The 25,516-nt window shown below is 38.5% G+C and overlaps 1 protein-coding gene across 1 annotated transcript in view; it reads left to right on the forward strand.

The window, feature by feature from the left end:
• Positions 1-23,021: 23,021 nt before the first annotated feature.
• The window catches only part of LOC128660005 (oocyte zinc finger protein XlCOF6-like), a 34,547-nt gene continuing 32,052 nt past the window's right edge, over positions 23,022-25,516 (forward strand). The window contains exon 1 of the mRNA XM_053713597.1: positions 23,022-23,182. The gene's annotated coding sequence lies outside the window, so the exon portion shown is untranslated. The remainder of the gene's footprint in view (positions 23,183-25,516) is intronic.

A 25,516-nucleotide genomic window follows, 5' to 3' on the forward strand; every position in this document is an offset into this window, starting at 1 on the left:
TTAAATTTAAGGATTTGAGATCCTGATGGAAAAAAGGACCTTGCGACAGAAGGTCTGGTCGTAGCGGAAGAGTCCACGGATGGCAAGAGGCCATCCGGACAAGATCCGCATACCAAAACCTGTGAGGCCATGCCGGAGCTACCAGCAGAACAAACGAGCATTCCTTCAGAATCTTGGAGATTACTCTTGGAAGAAGAACTTGAGGCGGAAAGATATAGGCAGGATGATACTTCCAAGGAAGTGATAATGCATCCACTGCTTCCGCCTGAGGATCCCGGGATCTGGACAGATACCTGGGAAGTTTCTTGTTTAGATGAGACGCCATCAGATCTATCTCTGGAAGCTCCCACATTTGAACAATCTGAAGAAATACCTCTGGGTGAAGAGACCATTCGCCCGGATGCAACGTTTGGCGACTGAGATAATCCGCTTCCCAATTGTCTATACCTGGGATATGAACCGCAGAGATTAGACAGGAGCTGGATTCCGCCCAAACCAAAATTCGAGATACTTCTTTCATAGCCAGAGGACTGTGAGTCCCTCCTTGATGATTGATGTATGCCACAGTTGTGACATTGTCTGTCTGAAAACAAATGAATGATTCTCTCTTTAGAAGAGGCCAAGACTGAAGAGCTCTGAAAATTGCACGGAGTTCCAAAATATTGATCGGTAATCTCACCTCCTGAGATTCCCAAACTCCTTGTGCCGTCAGAGATCCCCACACAGCTCCCCAACCTGTGAGACTTGCATCTGTTGAAATTACAGTCCAGGTCGGAAGCACAAAAGAAGCCCCCTGAATTAAACGATGGTGATCTGTCCACCACGTTAGAGAGTGTCGTACAATCGGTTTTAAAGATATTAATTGAGATATCTTTGTGTAATCCCTGCACCATTGGTTCAGCATACAGAGCTGAAGAGGTCGCATGTGAAAACGAGCAAAGGAGATCGCATCTGATGCGGCAGTCCTAAGACCTAAAATTTCCATGCATAAGGCTACCAAAGGGAATGATTGTGACTGAAGGTTTTGACAAGCTGATCAATGTTAAACTTCTCTTGTCTGACAAGGACAGAGTCATAGACACTGAATCTATCTAGAAACCTAAAAAGGTTACCCTTGTCTGAGGAATCAATGAACTGATTGGTAAATTGATCCTCCAACCATGAACTTGAAGAAACAACACAAGTCGATTCGTATGAGATTCTTCGAAAATGAGAAGACTGAGCAAGTACCAAGATATCGTCCAAAAAAGGAAATACCAAAACCCTGTTCTCTGATTACAGAAAGAAGGGCACCGAGAACCTTTGAAAAAAAATCTTGGAACTGAGGCTAGGCCAAACGGTAGAGCCACAAAACTGGTAATGCTTGTCTAAAAAGAGAATCTCAGACACTAAAAGTGATCTGGATGAATCGGAATATGCAGATACGCATCCTGTAAATCTATTGTAGACATATAATGCCCTTGCTAAACAAAAGGCAGGATAGTCCTACAGTTACCATCTTGAATGTTGGTATCCTTACATAACGATTCAATATTGATAGATCCGGAACTGGTCTGAAGGAATTAACCTTCTTTGGTACAATGAAGAGATAAAATAAAACCCCAGCCCCTGTTCCAGAACTGGAACTGGCATAATTACTCCAGCCAACTCTAGATCTGAAACACATTTCAGAAATGCTGAGCCTTTGCTGTGTTAACTGGGACACGGGAAAGAAAAAAAAAATCTCTTAGCAGGAGGCCTTAACTTGAAGCCAATTCTGTACCTTTCTGAAACAATGTTCTGAAACCAGAGATTGAGAACGGAATTGATCCAAATTTCTTTGAAGAAAACGTAATCTGCCCCATACCAGCTGAGCTGGAATAAGGGCCGCACCTTCATGGGTACTTAGGAGCTGGCTATAGGTTTCTATAAGGCTTGGATATATTCCAAACTGGAAATAGATTCCAAACTGATACCGCTCCTGAGGATGAAGGATCAGGCTTTTGTTCCTTGTTGTGAGGAAAGGAACGAAAATGATTATTAGACCTAAATTTACCTTAGATTTTTTATCCTTTGGAAAAAAAGTTCCCTTCCTTCCAGAAACAGTTGAGATAATAATTTATTACCCTGGAAAGAAAGGGAAAGCAAAGTTGACTTAGAAGACATATCAGCATTCCAAGTTTAATCCATAAAGCTTTTCTAGCTAAAATAGCTAGAGACATATACCTGACATCAACTCTAATGATATCAAAAGATGGTATCACCAATAAAATTATTAGCATGTTATAGAATAATAATAATGCTATAAAATTATGATCTGTTACTTGTTGCGCTAAAGCTTCTAACCAAAAAGTTGAAGCTGCAGCAACATCCGCTAAAAATATAGCAGGTCTAAGAAGATTACCTGAACATAAGTAAGCTTTTCTTAGAAAGGATTCAATTTTCCTATCTAAAGGATCCTTAAATGAAGTACTATCTGCCGTAGGAATAGTAGTACATTTAGCAGGAGTAGAGACAGCCCCATAACCTTAGGGATTTTGTCCATAAAAACTCTAATCTGTCAGATGGCACAGGATATAATTGCTTAAACGTTTAGAAGGAGTAAAAGAATTACCCAAATTATTCCATTCCCTGGAAATTACTTCAGAAATAGCATCAGGGAGATTAAACACTTCTGGAATAACTACAGGAGATTTAAAAACCTTATTTAAACGTTTAGATTTAGTATCAAGAGGACCAGAATCCTCTATTTCTAATGCAATTAATACTTCTTTAAATAAAGAACGAATAAATTCCATCTTGAACAAGTACAAAGATTTATCAGCATCAACCTCTGAGACAGAAACCTCTGAACCAGAAGAACCATTTATCAGTATCAGAATGATGATGTTCATTTAAAAATTCATCTGAAAAAAGAGAAGTTTTAAAAGACTTTTATATAAACTAGAAGGAGAAATAACAGACATAGCCTTCTTAATGGATTTAAAAAATAAAATCTCTTATGTTATCAGGAACACTCTGAAAATTAGATGTTGACGGAACACCAACAGGTAATGTAACAGTACTAAAGGAAATTTTATCTGCATTAATAAGTTTGTCATGACATGCAATACAAACAACAGCTGGAGAAACAGATACCAAAAATTTATAGCAGATACACTTAGCTTGGTAGCTCCAGCACCGGGCAGTGATTTTCCTGAAGTATCTTCTGACTCAGTTGCAACGTGGAACATCTTGCAATATGTAATAGAAAAAACAACATATAAAGCAAAATTGATCAAATTCCTTAAATGACAGTTTCAGGAATGGGAAAAAAATGCCAGTGAACAAGCTTCTAGCAACCAGAAGCAATAAATAATGAGACTTAAATAATGTGGAGACAAAAGCGACGCCCATATTTTTTTAGCGCCAAATAAGACGCCCACATTATTTGGCGCCTAAATACTTTTGGCGCCAAAAATGACGCCACATCCGGAACGCCGACATCTTTGGCGCAAAAGAACGTCAAAAAAATGACGCAACTTCCGGCGACACGTATGACGCCGGAAACAGAAAATATTTTTTTTTTTGCGCCAAAAAAGTCAGCGCCAAGAATGACGCAATAAAATGAAGCATTTTCAGCCCCCGCGAGCCTAACAGCCCACAGGGAAAAAGTCAAATTTTTTAAGGTAAGAAAAAATGATTGATTCAAATGCATTATCCCAAATATGAAACTGACTGTCTGAAAGAAAGGAATGTTGAACATCCTGAGTCAAGGCAAATAAATGATTGAATACATATATTTAGAACTTTATAAAAAAGTGCCCAACCATAGCTTTAGAGTGTCACAGAAAATAAGACTTACTTACCCCAGGACACTCATCTACATGTTTGTAGAAAGCCAAACCAGTACTGAAACGAAAATCAGCAGAGGTAATGGTATATATAAGAGTATATCGTCGATCTGAAAAGGGAGGTAAGAGATGAATCTCCACGACCGATAACGGAGAACCTATGAAATAGACCCCGTAGAAGGAGATCATTGAATTCAAATAGGCAATACTCTCCTCACATTCCTCTGACATTCACTGCACGCTGAGAGGAAAACCGGGCCCCAACTTGCTGCGGAGCGCATATCAACGTAGAATCTAGCACAAACTTACTTCACCACCTCCATAGGAGTTTGTGGGTGTGGTGAGGGGTGTATTTATAGGCATTTTAAGGTTTGGGAAACTTTGCCCCTCCTGGTAGGAATGTATATCCCATACGTCACTAGCTCATGGACTCTTGCTAATTACATGAAAGAAATACAGGTTATACTGCACCAGTTCCTGCTTAGCAAGTGCAAGAGTTTATATTATATAAAATACAGGTTATACAGCACCAGTTCTTACTTAGCAAGTGCAGGAGTTTATATTAAATAAAATACAAGTTATACAGCACCAGTTCCTACTTAGCAAGTGCAAGAGTTTATATTAAATAAAATACAGGTTATACGGCACCAGTTCCTACTTAGCAAGTGCAAGAGTTTACATTAAATAAAATACAGGTTATACAGCACCAGTTCCTACTTAGCAAGTGCAAGAGTTTATATTAAATAAAATGCACGTTATATGGCACCAGTTCCTACTTAGCAAGTGCAAGAGTTTATATTAAATAAAATACAGGTTATACGGCACCAGTTCCTACTTAGCAAGTGCAAGAGTTTATATTAAATAAAATACACGTTATATGGCACCAGTTCCTACTTAGTAAGTGCAAGAGTTTACATTAAATAAAATACAGGTTATACGGCACCAGTTCCTACTTAGCAAGTGCAAGAGTTTATATTAAATAAAATACACGTTATATGGCACCAGTTCCTACTTAGTAAGTGCAAGAGTTTACATTAAATAAAATACAGGTTATACGGCACCAGTTCCTACTTAGCAAGTGCAAGAGTTTATATTAAATAAAATACACGTTATACGGCACCAGTTCCTACTTAGCAAGTGCAAGAGTTTATATTAAATAAAATACAGGTTATACGGCACCAGTTCCTACTTAGCAAGTGCAAGAGTTTATATTAAATAAAATACACGTTATATGGCACCAGTTCCTACTTAGTAAGTGCAAGAGTTTACATTAAATAAAATACAGGTTATACGGCACCAGTTCCTACTTAGCAAGTGCAAGAGTTTATATTAAATAAAATACACGTTATATGGCACCAGTTCCTACTTAGTAAGTGCAAGAGTTTACATTAAATAAAATACAGGTTATACGGCACCAGTTCCTACTTAGCAAGTGCAAGAGTTTATATTAAATAAAATACAAGTTATACAGCACCAGTTCCTACTTAGCAAGTGCAAGAGCTTATATTAAATAAAATACACGTTATACGGCACCAGTTCCTACTTAGCAAGTGCAAGAGTTTACATTAAATAAAATACAGGTTATACGGCACCAGTTCCTACTTAGCAAGAGTTTATCATATATAAAATATGAGTCTGTTAATGGCTGATAGCTGTCACATGGCACAGGTGTAGAATAAAATGTCAGAAAAAAATCTCCTTTTGAAATTCATAGTAAGTTTTATTGCACTGTATTTTTATTATGCATCTCTTGATTTTGTAATGCTATACTTTATTATACTTTTAAATGTGCTGAGCTTGCTGGGAGAAACTATCTAATTTTGTTATCATTCTATGTAAACACAACGGGGGCAATTTATCAAAGTGCAGCAGACATGATACGCTGTAGAAGATCATGTTTGCCGCACATCGATAAATCCCGAAATGAAAATATGAAAAATATGTATACATATGTATTAATGCATTTATGTGTATATATGTCTGTAAATACATATACACACACATGTATACATATATATTAATGCATTTATGTGTATATATGTCTGTAAATACATATACACACACATATGTATACATATATATTAATGCATTTATGTGTATATATGTCTGTAAATACATATACACACACATAAGTATACATATATATTAATGCATTTATGTGTATATATGTCTGTAAATACATATACACATATATACACACACATGTATACATATATATTAATGCATTTATGTGTATATATGTCTGTAAATACATATACACACACATGTATACATATATATTAATGCATTTATGTGTATATATGTCTGTAAATACATATACACATAAACACACATGTATACATATATATAAATGCATTTATGTGTATATATGTTTGTAAATACATATACACACATGTATACATATATATTAATGCATTTATGTGTATATATATATATATATATGTCTGTAAATACATATATATACACACACACACACACACACATGTGTATGCGATCGGGCTGATTGCTGTCCGTCGCCTCAGAGGTGGCAGACGAGTTAAGGAGCAGCGGTCATTAGATCGCTGCTTCTTAACTCCTGTTTCTGGCAAGCCTGAAGGCTCACGCAGTAACGGGTGTATACGGCCCCATTCGGGCTATGATAAATCAGCCCCTAACACTGAATAAATTATTGTTATGTTTTCCTATCCCTGTGGATAAGTTTTTGTCTATTTCATGATAGTCTTTGAGCATATAATAAAAGCTGTGAAATGGTTTCTTATAATTGTTTTGTCAGTGTTTATGTGTTTAACTAGAGTTGGTTGTAATAAAGTTTTCTTTTTAAAAAACATCTGTTCTTGACTGGAGTAGCTGTAAAAGGTGCCCAGACTGAGATAAAATGTGTTACATGCAGATTAGATTTGATTTCAGTGCAAATCTGTTTTATTTTTATTAGGGAACAAACTATCTGAAAGTACTGAGTGTGGTGACATTTAGATAAAATCTGTGGCTGTAAAAACAATTGGAAAACATTATATTGATACCCATGTAAGGTGACTTTTTAGATGTAAAATATTGTATGTTTTAAGTTGTAGTAATATTTATACATTAAACAATATAAAGCTGACCCTTTTAAATTCAAATGTATTTAGCTTTACGGACATTTAACATTTTATATGTAGTTGTTTTTTTTTTTACTTTTTTCTAATTTTTGAAAATAAAAAGATAATAGATGAAGAAATTTATAACAAACACACAAATCTGCAGGTCTGTTACTTTAGAAATTAGTGTAAAATCTTTCATTTTAGGCTTTTACAAAGTATGGATTTATCTTTAAAGAGGGAGCAATATGGTTTGTGTACATGTATATATTATATTATGGAAATATAATTTATCATTTATGCTAGACAGATTAGAAAAATAAATATTAGATAATACTGTTAGTGACAATGAGAGGTCACATTATTATTGAAATACTCAGCTTTGTATCTCATATGTGTCTAATAACAAGTTAATATTATACATCTGTTTGCAACTAAGTTCTGTTAAAATAAGAATTTCCATCAATAAAAACATAATATAATGCTGTATCCTGAGATATTTTAGGACACAACAGAACAATCTCACATTTAAATAAACCGTTTATTTGCTCCTTACTTATCCATATGATAATCACACCCTGAGGGGAGGCAGGGACTCTGTATTCATGTGACACCAGAGGGGACAATAGACATCTATATGAGAACAAAAGTCCAGGTGTGACCCTCTCATTGTCTCCCAACTGACAAGTTGTACTCATGTGAGTCACACAGTGAAAGGTGACACTCCCACATTAGTATAAATATCTGTATAACACTCAGTGATATCACAGGAGGAACCCGAGAGACTTCATACTTACAGAGCATCTGCTAAACGGTAATATGCAAACCCTGACATAAATCTTTATTAACAGCCTCACACTGTTGTGCTTTATAAAATGATGAGAAATAGTGTTCTGTATTTTGTTATGATAGAGCTAAACTATTTCACTTCATAATAGAAACTGAATCTATATTAAAAAACTAAACTGTACTTATTTAATTTGTTTTCTATATTTTTTATGCTGTGTAAATTAATTTATTGTTTAGTTTTTCCATTAAAAAGCTAATTTGAATACATAATAATTTGTAGCAGTTTGTAAAATAAATGTTTGTAGCAGAACCAAACAATAATCTGAAGCTTGAGGAGGTCTGACCAATAATACATGTGTGGGGGTTGTTCCTGTTATCCAGTGAGCAATAGATTTTTAAGTATCAGCCAATTAGAATCCTGTATTTCCCTATAGGTTTATAATTAAAGGGCCATAATACCCAAATGTTTAAACACTTGAAAGTGATGCAGCATAGCTGTAAAAAGCTGACTAGAAAATATCTCCTGAACATCTCTATGTAAAAAAAAAAGATATTTTACCTCAAAAGTTCCTCAGTAGCCACCTCCCATTGTAAAGGATTTCTAAGCAGCATTTTAGTGTGTCTGTCCTGGGACAGCTGAAAGGATGAGCCTCGTGAACTCTCATATTATTTCACCAATCAGGTAAAGGAAGCTTACTATGAAATCTCATGAGAGTTAAGTCAAATCTCATGAGATCACAGTAAGAGTTCATGACCTCAGCACTGCTGATGCTGATTGGCTGCTGTTCATTTCTTCATTTTTTTTTTACCTGCAGCTGGGAGCAGCTGAGTATAACTTTTTACACAGAACTTACTCTGCTGAGCTGAGGAAATTGTGAGGTAAAATATCTTCCTTTTTTACATAGAGATGCTCAGGTGATATTTTCCTGTCAGCTTTTTACAGTTATACTGCATCAGTTTCAAGTGATTTAGCACATGAGTATTATGTCCCTTTAACTGTAGAGCCCAGATAAACCATTTTCATTTAATATTAGTCTGAAGCTGCTATTTGCTCCAGTAATAAATATCACTCAGCTTATGGCCCTGTTGTATCAGTCTCATCACATTTACTGATCTAATCATAAATATCTTGTGATCTGCATATTATTTTATTTCTAATGAGGTTATTTTATAATACATTTCTTATTTATATTAGCTGCACCTGTTTATCATCAGAACATTTATCTTACTGATCTGTGACTGATTCTTGTTGTTAGTAAAGACCTTAGTGAGTGTATTCTGCACCTTCAGCTGCTGTTTGTCACATGATCACAGACTTAAAGGGACAGTGTCCTGTACATTTTGTTTTCGCTTAAAAGAACAATAAAACCCAAATGTTTTTCATTATTTATATAGAACATATAATTTTAAACAACTTTCCATTTTACTTCAATTATGATATTTGCTTAATTCTTTAGATATCTTTTATTGAAGCAGCAGCAATGCACTACTGGGAGCTAGCTGAGCACATAATGTGAGACAATGGCAAGAGGCTTGTATGTGCAACCACTAATCAGCACCTTTGCCACAAAGGGAATAAAGCAGATTTGGTAATAGAAGGACATTGTAGAGTTGTTGAAAATGATGTGGTCAAGTTACACAATCTCAACACTGGGGCGTGAGTAGAGTATGGTTGCTAGGGATACCGCTTTATCTACCACAGTGTCTGAGGGGCAGGTCATTAAAGTGAAGGTAAAGTTTTTTCATTTTGAAGACATCCATGCATTCTTTATTATTTACATAAGCTAATCGCTAACTTTTTTTCACTTTTTCTTTATTTTAAATATTAATTATATTTATCCATCCCTACCGTTATGATGGTGACTCCGCCCTATCTGTATTTCCTGCTTTTTCTGCTAAGTGATGTATAGAGTGGTCCCACCCGCTCTATAGGTCACTCAAAAGCACGTTCACGATGCTCCTTTGAACTGCGCATGCGCAAATTGCAGATTTCACCCTCCACTCCACTTGCGCAACTTGGTGAGTGCTGGAAATTCTAACTGCATACAGTTACGCATGCGGGAAACGGAAGCGTGTGTGTATTCCGGTGTAAACAAAAAACGACAGCGCATGCGCATACCATCAAGGAGGCGAATGACGTGGAGTGACGGCCGCCTAACTGCTAGATTTTCAATTGGACTATGTAAAAACGTGACCTAACCGAGACAAAAAAAAAAGGGGGATGAATTTGTATACTGTCAGAAATGGACTTATAAAGCAGATAACCTTTGTTTACAATAAGATTTATAAATATTGATGAATGAAACTCATACTGATTTGTATCATATAATAAAATACTAGATCAACATGAAGCTACATTTACCTTCACTTTAAACAGTCTGATGGTTGGACATTAAAAGTGCTACAGGATTGCATCTTGAGGAATATCGATTTTTGAACGACAACACAATTGGCCAATCAAAAGCATGGTTGAGTGAGTACTCACCCAATGGATATGGCAATATAGTAAGGGTAAGCAGAGGCTGCTGTGCTCTGCTAAAGGAACAAATCTAATTGACTTCTGGCAAATGAACGTGTTGACCCAGTAAGAAATGGTCTGCATGGCGCGCTATTGAGATTTATTTGTGTGAGCCTCACTGGGTCATATCAGGCCAAGCCCACGGCACAAAGTAAAGGGGGTCGGTGGCAGTCATTTGAATGCAGTGTTTTGTAATAAGGCACAAGGGGCTGCTCCTGTTAACCCGAATTAAAGTCAGTGCTACTTTTGTCCTCAGGATTAATCTGTTGTATCTTTATGCTTTTGCACATCCATGTGTTGCTAAATCATGCAACCTTAAAGGGATATGAAACACATTTTATTTTTTTCTTGATTCAGATATAGAACAAGCAATTTCACACAACTTTCTAATTTACTCCTATTATCAATTTTTATTCATTATCTTTATTTGCGCTGCTCATTTAATAAGTAGATCCCAACACAAAATAGTGTGAGCACCCTGCTTTAATGTGTTTCACATGACTTGTTTTACCGGTGTATAAAATAGTATAACGTGTATGGGAAATGTCACCTTTAGCTTTAGTTTTTATGTAAAATAACTGTTTGCCGTCTGTAATTTATTTTCATTATTAAATTGTACACAGCCTTTAAATGACCTGAGGCAGCGGCTCCTACTTAGCATATGCAGGAGTTCACATAATATAAAAATATGAGTCTGTTATTGGCTGATAGCTGTCACATGGTACAGGTGCAGAACTACATTTATCAGCAAACAATCTACTTCTCTTTTTAAATTCATAGTAAGTTTTATTGCATTGTATTTTTATTATGCATCTGTGGTTTTGTAATTCTATATGTTATGGTCCTTTTAAATGGATTGAACTTGTCAAAAAACATCTCTCATTATGTTATTACTCTATGTAAACACAAACACTTCCTTTTCTTTTCTATATCTAAGATAGCAATTGGAATGAACATTTTAGTGCCTATCTCTCTCATAGCCAATTGCAGTGTGATTTAAGACGACACAGTATTGACCAAGAGAAGTTAAAGGGACACTGAATCCAAAATTTTTCTTTCGTTATTCAGATAGAGCATGCAATTGTAAGCAACTTTCTAATTTACTCATATTATCAATTGTTATTATCAATTGTTCTTTGTTCTCTTGCTATCTTTATTTGAAAAAGAAGGCATCTAAGCTTTTTTCTTTCATGTAATTGGCAAGAGTCCATGAGCTAGTTACGTATGGGATATACAATCCTACCAGGAGGGGCAAAGTTTCCCAAACCTCAAAATGCCTATAAATACACCCCTCACCACACCCACAATTCAGTTTTTACAAACTTTGCCTCCTATGGAGGTGGTGAAGTAAGTTTGTGCTAAGATTTCTAAGTTGATATGCGCTTCTCAGCATTTTGAAGCCTGATTCCTCTCGTAGTACAGTGAATGTCAGAGGGATGTGAAGGGAGTATTACCTATTGAATGCAATGGTTTTCCTCACAGGAGATCTGTTTCATAGGTTCTCTGTTATCGGTTGTAGAGATTCATCTCCTACCTCCCTTTCTCCTACATTGGTGTGTCCGGTCCACGGCTTCATCCTTACTTGTGGGATATTCTCTTCCCCTACAGGAAATGGCAAAGAGAGCACACAGCAAAAGCTGTCCATATAGCCCCCCCTCTGGCTCCACCCCCCAGTCATTCTCTTTGCCGCTCTGAACAAGTAGCATCTCCACCGGGATGGTAAAGAGTATGTGGTGTTAGCTGTAGTTTTATTTCTTCTATCAAGAGTTTGTTATTTTAAAATAGTGCCGGTTTGTACTATTTACTCTACAACAGAAAGTGAAGAAGATTTCTGTTAAAAGAGGAGTATGATTTTAGCACCAGTAACTAAAATCCATTGCTGTTCCCATGCAGGACTGTTGAAACCAGAGAACTTCAGTTGGGGGGAACAGTTTGCAGGCTTATCTGCTTCAGGTATGACCAGTCTATTTTCTAACAAGACATAGTAATGCTAGAAGACTGTCAGTTTTCCCTTATGGGATCGGTAAGCCATTTTCTTAGACTCAGGTAACAGAATTAAGGCTTATAAATTGGGCTCTATGCTGGTTGACACTCTTGTGGGCTAAATCGATTTGTTTTTATCATATTTAAGTGACATTTGGAGTGTTTTGTGAACTTTGAAACACTTTTGGGAACGTTTATTGCACCTGGCAGTTGTTTAGACGCCTAATCTAGTCAGAAAGGCCCCTTCACTCTGGTATGCAGAAGGAGGAGGCCTCATTTTCGCGCCTCAGTTGCGCAGTTACTTCCATAGGCAGTGCATGCAGCTTCACGTGAGAGGGTCCTGTAGCTGAGATAAGGACTCAGAAAGGCTTATTACTGTGGCGAATAACCCCTAAAGGAAGGTAAAAGCCGCAGCAAAGCTGTGGCAGGGACTGTAGTGTGTTTAAAGCAGTAATTTAAACAATTTTCTCCGGTTTGCTCATTTATGTGTTTAGAGACTTGAAATTTGGTGTGCAATACTTTCAAGGCATTAAGACACTGGGGTGTTATTTTCGGATGTTTTTTTGATAGTTTTTCGATCACTCAGAAATAAAGTGTGCTCTTTTTATTATTTAAAGAGACAGTAACGGTTTTGTTCAAATTTAATTTTATTGCATTTATAGGCTGCCTAAATCTGTCTAACATGTCTGTACCTTCAGATAGCATATGTTCTGTGTGTATGGAAGCCAAGGTGGTTCCCCCATTAAATGTATGTTCAAATTGTGCCATGGCGTCCAAACAAAGTAAGGACAGTACTGTCACATTTAATAAGGTTGCCCAAGATGATTCTTCAAATGAAGGTAGTGGGGATAGTTCATCATCCTCTCCTTCTGTGTCAACACCAGTTTTGCCCGCGCAGGCGACGCCTAGTACATCTAACGCGCCAATGCTTGTTACTAAGCAGCAATTAACAGCAGTAATGGATAATTCTATAGCAGCTCTTTTATCCAAACTGCCAGCACTTCCCAGAAAGCGCAATTGCTCAGTTTTAAATACAGAGGATGAGCAAGTAGGCGCTGACGATAATTTATCTATTATACCCTCACATCAATCTGAGTTGGCAGCGAGGGAAGGTCTGTCTGAGGGAGAAATTTCTGATTCAGAAATTTCTCAGCAGGCAGAACCTGATATAGTGGCATTTAAATTTAAGCTAGAACATCTCCGCGCTCTGCTTAAGGAGGTGCTAGCTACCCTTGATGATTGTGATACTTTGGTGATACCAGAGAAGTTGTGCAAAATGGACAAATTCTTAGAGGTCCCAGTGCACGCTGATGCCTTTCCTATACCCAAGAGGGTGGCGGACATAGTGACTAAGGAGTGGGAGAAGCCAGGTGTACCTTTTGTTCCCCCTCCTATATTTAAGAAAATGTTCCCCATTGTCGACCCTAGAAGGGATGCATGGCAAACGGTCCCTAAGGTAGAGGGGGCAGTTTCAACGTTAGCTAAGCGCACAACCATTCCTATAGAGGACAGTTGCGCTTTTAAAGATCCTATGGATAAAAAATTAGAAGGATTACTGAAGAAGATTTTTGTTCAGCAAGGTTTCCTTATTCAACCAATTTCGTGCATTATTCCTGTCACCACGGCGGCGTCTTTTTAGTTCGATGAACTAGAAAGTTCGCTCCAAAAGGAGACCCCATATGATGAGGTCATGGACAGAATTCACGCACTAAAGTTGGCTAATTCCTTTATTTTGGATGCCGCTTTTCAATTGGCAAAATTAGCGGCGAAAAACTCAGGTTTTGCAATAGTGGCGCGCAGGGCGCTTTGGCTAAAATCTTGGTCGGCGGATGTGTCGTCCAAAACAAAATTACTTAATATTCCTTTCAAAGGTAAGACCCTTTTCGGGCCAGAATTGAAGGAGATTATTTCAGACATCACTGGGGGAAAGGGCCATGCCCTCCCACAGGATAGGCCTTTCAAGGCTAAGAACAAATCTAATTTTCGTTCCTTTCGTAATTTCAGGAACGGACCGGCTTCTAACTCTGCAGCCTCTACAAGAGGGTAACGCTTCCCAGCCTAAACCAGCATGGAAACCATTGCAAGGCTGGAATAAGGGTAAACAGGCCAAGAAGCCTGCTGCTGCTACCAAGACAGCATGAAGGGGTAGCCCCCGATCCGGGACCGGATCTAGTAGGGGGCAGACTTTCTCTCTTTGCTCAGGCTTGGGCAAGAGATGTTCCGGATCCCTGGGCACTAGAAATTGTCTCTCAGGGGTATCTTCTAGAGTTCAAGGAACTTCCTCCAAGGGGAAGGTTCCACATGTCTCGCTTATCTTCAGACCAGATAAAGAGACCGGCATTCTTACATTGCGTAGGAGACCTATTTAAAAATGTTTGTAGTTCCCAAAAAAGAGGGAACCTTCAGGCCAATTCTGGATTTAAAAATTCCTCAGAGTTCCATCATTCAAAATGGAAACCATTCGGACGATTTTACCAACAATCCAGGAGGGTCAATATATGACTACCGTGGACTTAAAGGATGCGTACCTGCATATTCCTATCCACAAAGATCATCATCAGTTCCTGAGGTTCGCCTTTCTGGACAAACATTACCAGTTCGTGGCTCTTCCATTCGGTTTAGCCACTGCTCCCAGAATTTTCACAAAGGTGCTAGGGTCCCTTCTAGCGGTCCTAAGGCCGAGGGGCATTGCTGTAGCACCTTACCTAGACGACATCCTAATCCAAGCGTCGTCCCTTTCCAAAGCAAGGGCTCATACAGACATTGTTTTAGCCTTTCTCAGGTCTCACGGGTGGAAGGTGAACATAGAAAAGAGTTCTCTGTCCCCGTCCACAAGGGTTCCTTTTCTGGGAACAATAATAGATTCTGTGGAAATGAAGATTTTTCTGACAGAGGTCAGAAAGTTAAAACTTCTAAACGCTTGTCGAGTTCTTCAATCTATTCCTCAGCCTTCCTTAGCTCAGTGCATGGAAGTAATAGGACTAATGGTTGCAGCAATGGACCTGGTTCCTTTTGCTCGAATTCATTTAAGACCATTGCAACTGTGCATTCTCAAACAGTGGAATGGGGATTATGCAGACTTGTCTCCCCAGATTCAAGTAGACCAGGTAACCAGAGACTCACTCCTCTGGTGGTTGACTCAGGATCACCTGTCTCAGGGAATGAGTTTCCGCAGACCAGAGTGGGTCATTGTCACGACCGACGCCAGTCTCTTAGGCTGGGGCACGGTCTGGGACTCTCTGAAAGCTCAGGGTCTATGGTCTTGGGAAGAGTCTCTTCTCCCGATAAACATTTTGGAACTGAGAGCGATATTCAATGCGCTCCTGGCTTGGCCTCAACTAGCGAAGGCCAGATTCATAAGATTTCAGTCGGACAACATGACGACTGTAGCGTACATCAATCATCAGGGGGGAACAAAGAGTTCCTTGGCGATGAGAGAGGTATCCAAGATCATCAAATGGGCGGAGGATCACTCCTGCCATCTATCTGCAATTCACATCCCAGGAGTAGACAACTGGGAGGCGGATTATTTGTGTCGGCAGACTTTCCATCCGGGGGAGTGGGAACTTCACCCGGAGGTCTTTGCCCAGTTAACTCAACTATGGGGCACTCCAGATATGGATCTGATGGCGTCTCGTCAGAACTCCAAGGTTCCTCGCTACGGGTCCAGATCCAGGGATCCCAAGGCGACACTAGTGGATGCATTGGTGGCGCCCTGGTCGTTCAATCTGGCTTATGTGTTTCCAACCGTTCCCTCTGCTTCCCAGGCTTGTAGCCAGGATCAAACAGGAGAAGGCATTGGTGATTCTAATAGATCCTGCATGGCCACGCAGGACTTGGTATGCAGACCTGGTGAATATGTCATCGGCTCCACCATGGAAGCTACCTTTGAGGCAGGATCTTCTAGTACAAGGTCCATTCGAACATCCAAATCTAGTCTCTCTGCAACTGACTGCTTGGAAATTGAACGCTTGATTCTATCTAAGCGTGGGTTTTCAGATTTGGTTATAGATACTCTGGTTCAAGCCAGAAAACCTGTGACTAGGAAAATTTACCATAAGATATGGCAAAAATATATCCGTTGGTGCGAATCCAAGGGATTCTCTTGGAGTAAAATTAAAATTCCTAGGATACTTTCCTTTCTCCAAGAGGGTTTGGATAAAGGTTTGTCTGCTAGTTCTTTAAAAGGACAGATATCTGCTCTGTCTGTTTTGTTGCACAAACGTCTGGCAGCCATGCCAGATGTACAGGCATTTGTACAGGCGTTAGTCGGAATCAAGCCTGTCTACAGACCTATGACTCCTCCATGGAGTCTAAACTTAGTTCTTTCAGTTCTTCAAGGGGTTCCATTTGAACCCTTACATTCCATAGATATTAAGTTACTATCTTGGAAAGTTCTGTTTTTGGTTGCTATTTCTTCTGCTAAAAGAGTTTCTGAATTGTCTGCTTTGCAGTGTACTTCTCCCTATCTGGTATTCCATACAGATAAGGTAGTTTTACGTACCAAGCCTGGTTTTCTTCCTAAAGTGGTTTCCAACAGGAATATTAACCAGGAAATAGTTGTTCCTTCTCTGTGTCCGAATCCAGTTTCGAAGAAGGAACATTTGTTACACAACTTAGATGTGGTCCGTGCTTTAAAATTCTATTTAGAAGCAACAAAGGATTTCAGACAGACATCATCCTTGTTTGTTGTTTATTCTGGTAAGAGGAGAGGGCAGAAAGCTACTGCTACCTCTCTTTCCTTTTGGCTGAAAAGCATCATCCGATTGGCTTATGAGACTGCCGGACGGAATTACAGCTCACTCTACTAGAGCTGTGGCTTCCACATGGGCCTTCAAGAACGAGGCTTCTGTTGATCAGATCTGTAAGGCAGCGACTTGGTCTTCTCTGCATACTTTTGCCAAATTTTACAAATTCGATACTTATGCTTCTTCGGAGGCTGTTTTTGGGAGAAAGGTTTTGCAAGCCGTGGTGCCTTCCGTTTAGGTTACCTGACTTGTTCCCTCCCTTCATCCGTGTCCTAAAGCTTTGGTATTGGTTCCCACAAGTAAGGATGAAGCCATGGACCGGACACACCAATGTAGGAGAAAACAGAATTTATGTTTACCTGATAAATTTCTTTCTCCTACGGTGTGTCTGGTCCACGGCCCGCCCTGGCTTTTAGTCAGGTTTAAAAAAAATTATTTCTGTACACTACAGTCACCACGGCACCCTATAGTTTCTTTTTCTCCTAACCGTCGGTCGAATGACTGGGGGGCGGAGCCAGAGGGGGGGCTATATGGACAGCTTTTGCTGTGTGCTCTCTTTGCCATTTCCTGTAGGGGAAGAGAATATCCCACAAGTAAGGATGAACCCGTGGACCGGACACACCGTAGGAGAAAGAAATTTATCAGGTAAACATAAATTCTGTTTTTCAGATCGACGATATACCTGGCCTGGTAATTATTTTATTCCTTCTTCAAGGTTTAAAAAATTGTATCCTTTGCCAGCAGTTACATTTGAGTTTTGGGAAAAGGTCCCCAAAGTGGATGGGGCTATCTCTATCTACTCTTGCTAAACGTACTACTATTCCTATTGAAGGTAGTACTTCTTTTAAAGATCCTTTAGATAGGAAACTTGAATCTTATCTAAGGAAAGCCTATTTATATTCTGGTCATCTTCTCAGGCCTGCAATTTCTTTGGCTGGTGTTGCAGCTGCATCAACTTTTTGGTTGGAACATTTAGCGCAACAAGAATTAGATTTTGATTTGTCTAGCATTGTTCGCTTGCTTCAATATGCTAATCATTTTATTTGTGATGCCATTTTTGATATCATCAAAATTGATGTTAAATCTATGTCTTTTGCTATTTTAGCTAGAAGAGCTTTGTGGCTTAAAATCTTGGAATGCTGACATGACTTAAAAGTCTAGATTGCTATCTCTTTCTTTCAAAGGTAATAAGTTATTTGGTTTTCAGTTGGATTCGATTATTTCAACTGTCACTGGGGGGGAAGGGAGTTTTTTGCCTCAGGATAAAAGACCTAAGGGTAAATCTAAAGCTTCTAACCATTTTCGTTCCTTTTGACAAATTAAGGAACAGAAGCCTATTCCTTCCCCAAGGAATCTGTTTCCAATTGGAAACCTTCTTCAAGTTGGAATAAATCCAAGCCATTTAAGAAACCAAAGTCAGCCCCCAAGGCCGCATGAAGGTGCGGCCCTCATTCCAGCTCAGCTGGTAGGGGGCAGATTAAAATTTTTCAAGGATGTTTTGGACAAATTCTGTCCAAAATCAATGGATTCTGAGTATTGTCTCAGGGGTATCGAATAGGATTCAGAGTAAGACCTCCTGTGAGAAGATATTTTCTCTCATGCATCCCAGCAAATCCAGTAAAGGCTCAAGCTTTCCTGAAGTGTGTTTCAGACCTGGAACTTTCAGGGGTAATCATGCTGGTTCCATTTCAGGAACAGGGTCTGGGGTTTTATTCAAATCTATTCATTGTTCCAAAGAAAGAAAACTCATTCAGACTAGTTCTGGATCTAAAAATGTTGAATCGTTACGTAAGAGTGCCAACTTTCAAAATGGTGACTATAAGGACTATTCCGCCTTTTGTTCAGCAAAGGCATTATATGTCCACAATAGACTTGCAGGATGCATATCTTCATATTCAGATTCATCCAGATCATTATCAGTTTCTGAGATTCTCTTTTCTAGACAAGCATTACCAATTTGTCGCTCTTCCTTTTGGCCTGGCGACAGCTCCAAGAATCTTGTCAAAGGTTCTCGGTGCCCTACTCTCTGTAATCAGAGAGCGGGGTTTTGCGGCGTTTCCTTATTTGGATAATATCTTGGTACTAGCTCAGTCTTTACATTCTGCAGAATCTCACATGAATCAACTAGTGTTGTTTCTTCGAAAACATGGTTGGAGGATCAATTTACCAAAAATTTATTTGATTCCTCAGACAAGGGTCACCTTTTTAGGTTTCCAGATAGATTCAGTGTCCATGACTCTGTCTCTAACAGACAAGAGACGTTTAAAATTGGTTTTAGCCTGTCAGAACCTTCAGTCTCAGTCATTCCCTTCAGTAGCTATGTGCATGGAAGTTTTAGGTCTCATGACTGCAGCATCGGAAGCAATCCCCTTTTGCTCGTTTTCATATGAGACCTCTACAGCTTTGCATGCTGAACCAATGGTGCAGGGATTATACAACAATATCACAATTAATATCCTTTACATCCCAATGTTCGACTATCTCTGACTTGGTGGTTAGATCACCATCATATAGTTCTAGGGGCCTCTTTTGTTCGTCCAACCTGGACTGTGATCACAACAGATACGAGTCTTAAGGTTGGGGAGCTGTTTGGGGATCTCTGACAGCACAAGGAGTTTGGAAATCTCAAGAGGCGAGATTACCAATAAATATTTTGGAACTCAGTGCGATTTTCAGGGCTCTTCAGATTTGGCCTCTGTTGAAGAGAGAACAGTTCATTTGTTTTCAGACAGACAATATCACAACTGTGGTATATGTCAATCATCAGGCTGGGACTCACAGTCCCCAAGCTATGAAAGAAGTATTCTGGATACTTGCTTGGGCGGAATCCAGCTTCTGTCTAATTTCTGCGGTTCATATTCCAGGTATAGATAATTGGGAAGCGCATTATCTCAACCGTCAGACTTTACATCCGGGGGAGTGGTCCCTCCATCCAGATGTATTTTCTCAGGTTATTCAGATGTGGGGTCTTCCAGAAATAGATCTGATGGCTTCTCATCTAAACAAGAAACTTCCCAAGTACCTGTCCAGGTCCAGGGATCCTCAGGCAGAAGCAGTGGATGCATTGACACTTCCTTGGTGTTATCAACCTGCTTATATTTTCCCACCTCTAGTTCATCTTCCAAGAGTGATCTCCAAAATCATCATGGAACAATTGTTTGTGTTGCTGGTGGCTCCAGCATGGCCTCACAGGTTTTGGTATGTGGATCTTGTTCGGATGTCCAGTTGCCAACCTTGGCCACTTCCATTAAGGCCGAACCTTTAGTCTCAAGGTCCGTGTTTCCATCAGTATCTCAAATCATTAAATTTGAAGGTATGGAAATTGAACGCCTAGTGCTTAGTAATAGAGGTTTCTCTGACTCAGTGATTAATACTATGTTACAGGCTCATAAATCTGTTTCTAGAAAGATTTATTATTGAGTTTGGAAGACATATTTCATGGTGTTTTTCTCATAAATTCTCTTGGCATTCTTTTAGAATCCTAGAATTTTACAGTTTCTTCAGGATGGTTTGGATATGGGTTTGTCTGCAAGTTCCTTGAAGGGACAAATATCTGCCCTTTCTTTTTTATTTCACAGAAAAATTGCTAAGCAGTCCTTTTTGTTCAGGCTTTGGTTCGTATCAAGCATGTCATTAAATCAATCTCTCCTCCTTGGTTTTAAAGGCTTTACAGGCTCCTCCATTTGAGCCTATGCATTCTTTGGACATTAAAATACTTTCTTGGAAAGTGTTATTTTTTTGGCCATCTTTTCTGCTAGAAGAGTTTCTGAATTATCTGCTTTCTCTTGAGAATCTCCTTTTCTGATTTTTCATCAGGATAAGGCAGTTTTGCGGTCTTCATTTAAATTCTTACCTAAGGTTGTGAATTCTAACAACATTAATAGAGAAATTGTTGTCCCTTCCTTGTGTCCTAATCCTAAGAATTCTTTGGAGAGATCTTTATATTCTTTGGATGTGGTGAGAGCTCTGAAATATTATGTTGAAGCTACTAAAGATTTCATGAAGACTTCTAGTCTATTTGTTATCTTTTCTGGTTCTAGGAAAGGTCAGAAGGCTTCTGCAGTTTCCTTGGCATCGTGGTTAAAGCTTTTGATTCATCAAGCTTATTTTGAGTCAGGTCAAGCCCCACCTCAGAGAATTACAGCTCATTCTACTAGATCAGTCTCCACTTCGTGGGCTTTTAAGAATGAAGCTTCAGTTGATCAGTTTTGCAAAGCAGCAACTTGGTCTTCTTTGCATACATTTACTAAAAGGACCAGTCAACACATTAGATTTGCATAATCAACAAATGCAAGATAACAAGACAATGCAATAGCACTTAGTCTGAACTTCAAATGAGTAGTAGATTTTTTTATAAAAAATTTCAAAGATATGTATATTTCCACTCCCCTTGTACCATGTGATAGCAATCAGCCAATCACAAATGCATATACATATAGTCTGTGAATTCTTGCACATGCTCAGAAGGATCTGGTGACTCAAAAAGTATAAATATAAAAGAATGTGCACATTTTTTTTAATGGAAGTAAATTGGAAAGTTGTTTAAAATTACATGCTGTATCTGAATCATGAAAATGTAATTTAACCTGAGTTTCCCTTATATTCTACTGTTTTGATGTATTTGCTTCTTCTGAAGCAGTTTTTGGTAGAAAAGTTCTTCAGGCAGCTGTTTCAGTTTGATTCTTCTGCTTATGTTTTAAGTTTTTCCTTTCATTTATGAGAATAAACTTATATTTTGGATTGTGGATTCATTTTTTTCAGTGAAAATTGACTGTTTTTATTTTATCCCTCCCTCTCTAGTGACTCTTGCGTGGAGTTCCACATCTTGGTTATTGCTATCCCATACATCACTACCTCATGGACTCTTGCCAATTACATGAAAGAAAACATAATTTATGTAAGAACTTACCTGATAAATTAATTTCTTTTATATTGGCAAGAGTCCATGAGGCCCACCCTTTTTATGGTGGTTATGATTTTTTTTGTATAAAGCACAATTATTTCCAAATTCCTTTGTTGATGCTTTTTACTCCTTTCTTTATCACTCCACTACTTGGCTATTCGTTAAACTGAATTGTGGGTGTGGTGAGGGGTGTATTTATAGGCATTTTGAGGTTTGGGATACTTTGACCCTCCTGGTAGGATTGTATATCCCATACGTCACTAGTTCATGGACTCTTGCCAATATGAAAGAAATGAATTTATTAGGTAGGAAGTAAAATACCCATACTGCAGTATCCAATTTCACTTATATATATAAACAAATTTATATTTACCATTTATTTCATGTGAAAATATTGTTTCATATAAATGACAGAAAACAAAGATTATAATATATTTGTAAAGTTGTGATATGGCCTCATTCATAAATAGATTTTCTACCATTCTGTTGTATAGATCTAGGAAGATTCATATTTAAAGTGGTAGTAAACACCCAAAATGTTAATGTTTGATAAAATAGATAATCCCTTTATTTACTATTCCCTAGTTTTGCATAACCAACACTGTTATAGAAATATACTTTTTACCTCTGTAATTACCTTGAATCTAGGTTTCTGCAGACTGTCTCCTTATTTCAGATCTTTCTGACAGACGCATTTCAAGCAATTTGTGCTGACTATTAAATAACTCCATGTGCATAAGCACAATGTTATTTATATGAAACCTGTGAACTAACATCCTCTAGCTGTGAAAAAATGTCAAATACATTTTAGATAAGAGGCAGCCTTCTAGGGCTTAGAAATTAGCAAAGGAGCCTCCAAGAATTAGCATTCAATTAAGAATACCAAGAGAACAAAGCAAATTTGATGATAAAAGTAAATTAGAAAGTTATTTAAAATGACATGTCCTATCTGAATCATGAATGATTATTTTGGGCTTTAATGCCCCTTTAAGGGGCAATTATAACACACATAGTGTTAACTGTACTAAATGCTTGTGGTGAATCAATACCACATATGTAGTAAGCTAATCAGCTGATATGTATCACATGAATTGTTATGTGTGCCTTTAATTACAACATACGTACAATTAATCAGAACCATTATTTATTATTATCCCTTTAAACCATTTAATATACTTTTTACAGACACGGCCAGAGCACTGAGAGATATTAGCGCTGTGCAATCTGTTGGCACTCTTCAAATAACCAATAATAATAGTATTGGGTATTGATGTAACTGGCGTGAATAAGGGAACCTTCTTCCTGAACACAGACATTGGAGCCTGTTATCAGCATGAACTCCTATGTGTTAGGTGAGTAAAATAGATATTATGCTGACTTTAATTACTGGGAAAATAGAGTAAATCATTCATTAAACTAATATAAACTATTATATTTATATCTGCATCTTTTAAGTACATTTGTGTCAGTGACGGTTATAAAGAAGGAGCAACTCCCATTTGGATCAGGGTAAAAAATACTATCCCCCCTCTGTCCTTTTAGATAGATCATGTCTAACAACTGCCTAACCTCACCCCCAGACTTCTGTACTCAGAACACCGGCAACTCCACCTTCCCCTGCCCTGACCTCGCTCATGGAACACCCATAACTACACTTGAATGACTACCTTATTTCCAGTGTGTGTTCCCCACCTGTAAGAGTAGACCTTGGAATCTCTGAAATCCTGAACATCTGTGGATTGCAACTGCAGACAAAAGTTGGTAAATGTATCACTTGGCAATAGATCAGATATATCCAAAAGATCTTTGGCTGCCTTAAGTGAAATTAATACGTAATAATTGGATCAAGTTGTAACATGTATCAACTACTTGATAATATTTGATACGGCAAGAGAAGTACTTGAGAAACTGAATAATAGGTAGCAGAGTATAGTATAGAACTTCCGTTATGGAACTCAGAGGAGGCAACACTGCTTGAATGCTGTTTACACTATGGCTATCAGTAATGCTGTGGCTCAGCAGGAATCCTCGATACTGGTGATGTAGGTGGTTTACCCAGAGTCAAGAAGATGACGAGCCAGTGGGTGTGTCAGAGTTATGATAACACGGAGTGGTAGCTTTATAATCTCGAAGATTTATCTCTGTAGAAATTTTTAGCTGTCATCGACAACTACATAGGAGTATGGTAAGTTGTAGAGGATAGTTCAATAAATTGGAAACAGGATTCCTATATGGAATTGAAACTCTGTTAGAGGGAAACCTGAATGACGTCAATTACTCTGCGACCAGGAATGTAAAAAGTGCTGAACAGCGAAACCAAAGTTCTTAATTCCCGAGAGGTAACTAATAAATCCAGGTAGAACAAAATATAGAAAACTCGGGCTGAGAATTTTGATGGCTGTGTTCCTTGCTTGAACAAAATAACAAAGCACCTGTTAAACATCAAGGTAGCAGTTAAGTAGGGAGAGTGGGTTGGATTAACACACAGTAGTGTGACAGAGTGGTCCTAAAGGGAATAGTATATAGATTCCTTACATGACCCCCACCTCAAACAAGCCGTCCCAAGGCTTGAAGTCTAGTACGACACGCATACCTCCTGTGGAACTGTGACTCAAGCCTTGGAGCATTTACATGAGTATGGGGTTCCCACGTATCATCATCTGGAGAGTACCCCTTCCAGCGGTCTTAATATTGTAGTTCACCGTCCAAAAATCCTAGAGTCCAATAGATCTTGAATCTCAAACTTCTCAGTGTCCAAGAGTATCGGTGCAGGTGGTAATATAGTGTTCCATACTTTTCCTTTGGCTGGTTTCAACAAAGACACATGGAATGTGGAATGTATCTTGAGGGAAGTTGGTAAGTCAAGGCTGACAGCATTTGGGTTGATTAACTTAGAAATAGGATACGGACCGATGAATAAACTTGCAAGTTTTTTACTCGGTACCTGTATTTTGAGGTTCTTGGTGGAAAGCCTAACCAAATCACCTACAGTGTATTGAGGGGGGGTTCTTCTTCTGATATCTCTTTTGCTTGCTTTGTGCGTTTTGGATTTTCTTTTGTAACATTTGGATGTTTTCTGTAATTTTATGTGTCAGGTCATCTATACATGGACAAGGTGATCCATCAGCACTTAGTAAAGACATCCTAGGGTGATATGCGTAGTTCGCAAAATACGGAGTTATTGTAGATGATGAGTTTAACGTATATTGTTATAGGCAAATTCTGCCATGGATAGATGGTTCATCCACTCATTTTGATGATAGGAACAATAACACCTCAGATACTGTTCCAACCACTGGTTCAGGCGTTCTGATTGTCCATTAGTTTGTGGGTGGTAAGAAGTGCTGAATCGATGATCTAACTGTAAAACCTGACACAGATGTTTCCAAAAATGAGAAGTGAACTGATTACCTCTGTCAGTAGTCAATATGGAGGGAATACTATGGTATTTGACTACATGATCTAGGAAAAGTTGTGCTGTTTGTGCTGATGAAGGGAGTTTATGGGATGAAATGAGCCATCTTAGTAAGTAAATCGATGACCACAAGGATCGTATTATTTCTTGAACTGAGCAGTAGATCAACGATAAAGCCCGATCCCAAGTGATTCCAAGGTTAGTCTGGTATCTGTATGGGCATCAGTAGACTGTAAGGAGATTTTTTCTCTGGTTTTGATGTTGTGCAAGT

Source organism: Bombina bombina, chromosome 5 (genome assembly GCF_027579735.1).
Source record: "Bombina bombina isolate aBomBom1 chromosome 5, aBomBom1.pri, whole genome shotgun sequence".
NCBI lineage: Eukaryota > Metazoa > Chordata > Amphibia > Anura > Bombinatoridae > Bombina > Bombina bombina.